The sequence below is a fragment of the Cavia porcellus genome, unplaced genomic scaffold (genome assembly GCF_034190915.1).
Source record: "Cavia porcellus strain 051 isolate PalLab524CR breed Dunkin Hartley unplaced genomic scaffold, mCavPor4.1 scaffold_1, whole genome shotgun sequence".
Taxonomy (NCBI): domain Eukaryota; kingdom Metazoa; phylum Chordata; class Mammalia; order Rodentia; family Caviidae; genus Cavia; species Cavia porcellus.
Window position 1 is genome coordinate 180,645,269 of NW_026947484.1, and position 6,400 is coordinate 180,651,668.

The 6,400-nt window shown below is 45.5% G+C and overlaps 1 non-coding gene across 1 annotated transcript; it reads left to right on the top strand.

Annotated features, from left to right (window-relative positions):
* Positions 1-5,938: 5,938 nt before the first annotated feature.
* On the top strand, positions 5,939-6,044 carry LOC111755206 (U6 spliceosomal RNA). The gene has a single exon (XR_002789781.1). It is a non-coding gene; the product is annotated as a U6 spliceosomal RNA (small nuclear RNA).
* The last annotated feature ends 356 nt before the right edge of the window (positions 6,045-6,400 follow it).

The following is a 6,400-nucleotide window of genomic DNA, read 5'->3' on the forward strand; positions in this document are numbered from 1 at the left end:
CAGATGCCTCAGGTCCTTTCTGGAAGTCGTAGTGTTAGAGGTAATAAGAGCACATAGCTCTACCAGTTTCTGGCTATCTTTATCCTGTAACCTTTCCGAACTCCAGTGATCTTGCCTGCCAACTGGAAGGCAGTGAGACCTAATTTGTTATTGTGATTGTTATTATTTCTAGCACAAAGCAGATACCTAGTATTTTCTGGGTTGAATGGAGCCTCCCCTTTGCTGAGCTTGGTACCTGGGAGAGCTTCCCTTCAGGCCTTGGCCTTGTCTTACCCAGTGTCCTGCCATTTTTTTTTTTTTTTTTTTGTCTTTTTCCTTTTCATTGGTACCAGGGATCGAACTCATGACTGCCTGCTTGCAAGGCAGGCACTTATGCCGCTGAGCTAAATCCCCAGCCCGTGTCCTGCCATTTTTGCCATCTATTCCTTCCCTTCCCTCTCCTCCCCTTCTCTTCCCTCCCTTCCTCTTCCCCTCCCCTTTTCTTTTTCTTCCCTACAGCCCTGGAGATTGAACTCAGAGTCTTGTGTATGCCAGCCCTTTTTTAATTTTTATTTTTAAATTTTGAAACAAGGTCTTGCTAATGGCTCAGGCTGGACTGCAGCTTGCTATCCTCCTGCCTCAGCTTCTCTAGCACCTGGGACTACAGGCTATCTTCCGCCCTCTTTTTTGAGGTTGGCACTGGGCCCTGAGTTGGAGTGATGAATCTTCCTGCAGTTAAAGGTTTCTTTCAATTTTGTTTCATGGCACTTATTTCAAAATTACTGAGATAAACATCAAAATAGAAATCTATTGAGTTTTTTGTGTTCTGTTTTGGTAATCCTGTACCTTTTGGACAAGTTGGGTGGGGGAAGAGGCAAGGGTACAGGACAGTTTGGAAGTAATCCTGAAGTATATGAGTAACTGTTGTTTTGTTTTTGTCTTTCTGAGACAGGGTCTCACTATGCAGTTCAGATTGGCCTTGAACTCACAAGGATCCTCCTGCTTCAATCTCCTGAGTGCTGGGGTAACGAGCATGTGCCCCCATGCCTGGCCTTACGAGCGCTTGTGTAACCCTATTTTTTGCCACATATCCAAATGCAATACATTCTGTGGATGTGTGAAAAGGAAAAAGTAGTTTTGGGGTGCTATCCTTGTGACGTCTCCAGCTCTCCAAGATGGCACCCTCCAAATGGAAAAACCAGTAATCCTAGCTCCTAGGAGGTCCAGATGGGATGGTGAGTTCAAGGCCATTCTGGGATACAAAGTGAGACCCTGGCTCAGAAACAACATAGCCCCCTTCATGGGAAAAACAGATACCTACATGAGACGACAGAAACATTTTTCCACGAGAAAAATTGTCTAACATTTACATACGGCCTTAAAAATCAACACATTCAGCCAAGCAAGGTGGAGCGTACCTGTAATACCAGCACTCTGAAGGCTGAGGCAGGAGGATCACTGTAAGTTTAAGGCCAGCCTGGATTACAAAGTGAGTTCAAAGCCAAGCTGCACTGCTAATCAAGACCCTGGCTCAAAAAAACAAAAGAAAAAAAAAAGTAAAAAAGAACTCAGTGTACTTCCAGATTGTATTACTTAATTTGTCACCATAATTCACTGTCCCGAGGACCCCAGAAGAGGTAGAGGGCTTCAGACAGCAGCAGCGTGGCTTGTGTCCGGCCTCATCCCCTCACTGTTAAGACTGATGTCCTGTCTTTCCGGCTCTGATATGGGGCTTGTCGCCGGCCATCCAAGCAAGCACTCTGACAGCCTCTAGAGATGACAGGACGTGAGCTGTATTAACACAGGGCGCCGAACAAATTAGAGAGCGTTTCCGTATTATGACAAGGCGGGCAACAGCTGTCACTGTCCCCAAAGTATTCATTATGGGGCCGTTTGTTTAAAAGTTGCCCTGCTGGCGTGGAGACAGGGCCTGTTGCACGGTGACTCACAGGAAACAAAAGTAAGTTACTCTCAGGTGATGACCGTACTTAGAAGCCAGACTAAAAATGAGAAAGCGGTCATCCCCGGGCAGCAGGCGACTGGCTCCACTTTTCAAACTGGAAAGGCTTTTGAGAAGTTAGGATTTTCTTTATGTCATGCACGTTTTTTCTAAAATATTTATCAAACATTTGTTGAATAATTACAAAATGCCAGTTTCTTTTATGGGGATTGAGCCCAGGGCTTTTTCAAAGAGCTATCTCCCCAGCCTTTTTATTTTTTGAAACAGGGTCTTATTAAGTCACTAAGTTCCCTAGGCTGGGCTGAAACTTGCCATTTTCCTGTCTCAACCTCCTGGGGCGCTGGGATGACAGGCATGGGCCACTGTGCCCACCTCAGGGTGCCGATCTCTGTGCTTGGAAGCACGTGAAGGGCAAGCATATGGTCTCTGTTGTCCAGCGGTCCGCAGTGTGACAGGACAAACACACGTGCGCCCGTGCATCTGTGGACAACTCGATGAGAGGAATCAGAGCACCAGACCCAAAGGAGCCATTTACAGGGGTGTGGGTTGTGAGCCCCGTTTCCAGGGCAAGAGACCAAGGTTCCAGTCATTCTTTGCCTGCCTCATTGCATTCACAAAGTCCGGTTGGCTTCCTGCTCTTTCTTCCAGGCCAGGGCAACTCAGCATCGCCAGAGGGCAGGAGGCCTCCCCAACACTCTGTGTTTATGCTGAGCACAAGTGCGAAACAAATTTCTTCACCCCCCACCAACACTGACTGCATTTCATTTTTATTTTTGGAACCAGGAATTAAACTCAGAACCTTGCGCTTGCCAGGCAGTCGCTGCGCCGCCGAGCTCTATCCCTGGCCCTTTGTTTTGTTTTCTGAGACAAGGTGTTGCTATGTAGTTCAAATTGGTTTTGAACATTGGGTTTGGTAGTGCACGCCTGTAATCCCAGCATTTGGGAGGCTGAGGCAGCGGGATCCTTGCAAGTTTGAGACCAGCCTGAGCAAAGTGAGCTCAGGCCAGCCTGAAATGCACAGTCAGACCCTATCTCAAAAAGACAACAAACTAACAAACAAACAAATAAACCAAATACAAATTGGTTTTGAAGTCACAAAGTAGCCTAGGCTGGTTTGGAATTCTTTTTTATTTTTTCCCCCTATCTTTTTGAGACAGGGTCTCACTATGCAGTTCAGGCTGTCCTTGAGCTCACATTGTAGCCCAGGCTGATTTTGAATTTGCAGTGATCCTCCTGCCTCAGCCTGCTGAGTGCTGGGATTACAGGCATGTGCCACATGCCCTGAAGTTTGGAATTCTTGATCTCCTTGCCTCAGTTTCCCAAATGGTGGAATCAAAAATGTGTAATACTGTACCCAACTTTATTGTATACAATTTGATGAATTTGGCCATATGCATATATCCATAATTCTATTATCACAATCAAGGTAATAATCATCTCTACCACCTCTAAATTTTCCTTGAGTCCATTCAGGAGGAAGACCATTATGGACTTAACATGACCTCTACCCTCTTACTTTATTAAGTTTGAGACAGGGTTTTCCTGTGCATTTTGGTTGGTCTTGAACTCACTATGTAGCCCAAGCTAGTTTTAAACTCATAGTGTTGCTCCTGCCTCTGCCTCCCAGGTGCTGGGATTACAGGCATGCACCACCACACCAAGTTTCTCTAAGTATATTTTAAGGTGCACAATACCACATTGTTAACTATAGGCACTGTGTCGTAGGGTGGCTCTCTAAAAATTAGTCATCTTGCATACCTGAAACTTTAGACACGCTGAGTAACAATTTTCCATTTCTCTGTTCCTTTGCCACTGGCAACCACCATTCTACATTCTGCTCTTAAGAGTTTGACTGTTTTAGATGCTGGGCTTTGTTGGCACATGCCTGTAATCTCAGCACTCAGGAAGCTGAGACAGGAGGATCACCATGAGTTCTGGGCTAATCTGGGCTCTATAGTAAGACTCTGTCTAAAAAATAAATGAAGAAACAACAATAAAGCAAAACAGAGTTTGACTATTTTAGACAAATCATTTAAGTACAATCATACACTATTTCTTCTGTGGCTGGCTTATTTCACTGGGCATATGTCCTCAAAGTTCATCCAGACTGTCAAAAATGGCAAGATTTCTTTCTTTTTATTTAAGTATTTATTTATTTTGGAACACTGGGGACTGAACCTAGGGTTTTTGCACTGAGCTTCATCTCCAGCCCTTTTTATTCCTTTTATTTTGAGCTAGGTTCTTGCTAAATTGCAGAGGTGGGACTCAAACTTGTACTTCTGCTCTGGTTTCCTAAGTGCTAAGATTACAGGAGTCCACCACGTTTGGCTTTCTTTTTTCTTTTTCTTTAAAATAATTTTTAGCATAAAAAATAATTTAATGCATTTTGTTAAAAAAAAATATAGAAATGGACTTTGCTAATGCTTCCCGTTCCACAGGCACATCTACAGTGCCCATTCATGGCCAAGCGGTTACCCAGGACTTACTTCTTCCTGTTCTGCTGGACGTGGGTCTGGAGCACAGCCATCGTGCTCTGGGTCGCCTCCGCTTCACTGCTGTGACTCTGTCCTGGGGTCCTACGGTGGCAGCTTCCTTGGCCCTGGATTCTTTCTCCCTCTGCAGGTGGCACTGTTCAATCTCAGCCTGAGCTGCTTCGGTCTGCGTCAGCCTCTGGTTCTTTTGCCTGTGGGCCTTGGACCCTTCCTGGGCGGCCCACTTCTTGGCCTGCAGCAGCAGCTGGATCCCCCAACACTGACTGGCCATGGCTACAGTGACCCCTGGCTTCATTTGTTAATAATAATAATAATAATAAGGGGCTATTTAGCTCAGCGGCATAAGCGCCTGCTTTGCAAGTGCGCAGTCGTTGAGTTCGATCCCTGGTACTGATAAAAAAAAATAGTAATAATAATTGCTCGAGATCAAACCTAGGACCTTCTGCCTGAAAGGTGGTGCAAGGTCCACCACTGAGCTCCATCTTCACCTTTAAATTGTTAGATGTTTGTGAATTGAGGTCTCACTGTATGTCCAGGCTGGCCTTGAACTTCTGGACTCCTTTGATCTTGATCTTTTCCCCCAGTGATCTTCCTGTATTTGCCTTCCCAGTAGCTGAGACTACCAGCACGTACCACCATACCTGGCTCTAAATTTTTAAGACTAAATCATATTCTATTGTATGCAGCTCAAAAAAAAAAAATGCAAGAAGTTCAGAATGTCCTTGTTAATCTCTCTGTAGCAAATATGAACTATAAAGTAAACAGACAAAGCTCTGTGTACAGGTTGGCAAGCAAATACTCCATTAGGACACACCGGGCTTTAAGGAGCAGGCACATCTGACTCGAGCCAATCACAGCAGGCCTGGAAGTAGCGGGCTCTTTTCAGTTACTAACAGCTATGGGACCCGCTTCATCCAAACCAGCGCTCTTTCCCCCTCCTGACACCACGCACCTCCTTGGCCCTGCCCTGTGAGAATGTGCCGTTTCCAGGGCACTGTATGTACTTACATAAAAAGAGACTGGACCTCGAGTATAAATCCTACACGAGATTGTAGAACCAGCTGTGAAAATAATGGCATCATTAGTGAAGGATTAAAACAGAGCCCATCTCAGCCCCAGAACAGGCTCTGTGAGCTTCCCACGTGGCTGCAGAGCCCGTGTCTGCCGAGGAAAGGACGTCTCCAGATGGGTTACGAGCGAGGTGCTTCAAAACTATCCAGGCACAAAGAAAAAATGCTGTCATCCATTTCCACATTTACCTTTCTCTATCTCATCTCCCCAAGTGTTGTGCGTCTGCCACATCCCATGTGATTTGTTCTCCTTCTCCTTCTAGGTTTCCAGCAACCCAACAGCATTTTCCGATGATCTGTACTATTGAGGACCCACTCCTCTCCTCTGGGCCTCGGATCACCTCTGGGCAAGTGAAGGATGGGCTCTCCGAGTCTGCTTGGTCCTGGAAAGTCCAAATAACTGAGGCCAGAGTAGCGCAGGATTCTTAGAAGTAGGAGTGCTTGCTTCAGCAGCACACACACTAAAATTGGGATGCTACAGAGAAGATCAGCGTGGCCCCTGTGCAAGGTGACACACAAATTCGTGAAGTTCCACATTTGAATAAAAAGAATGGGAGAGAAATGGAACATTGATGGGCAGGTCCTCTGAACAGGGACTTTGAAACAGGATAAATTCATGTCTTCTAGGAAGATACCTCTATCACAGAACAAATCAAAAGGCTTCTAAGAATATCTTCCAGGAAAATTACTGTTCTAAGGTTAATTCCTTTTTATCTCTAAACTGAGATTCATGATAGTCACACAACGAACTCCTTGCAAAGACTTAACAAAACGCCTAAGAAAGAGGTGGCACTTTCACCCTGGCAACAACCCCTCCTTAAGAGCAGTAAAGTCTGGCAACTGAAACCACTTCTAAGCCAGTTGTAGTGGGGCTTTCCTGTAATCCTAGGCTTCTGGGA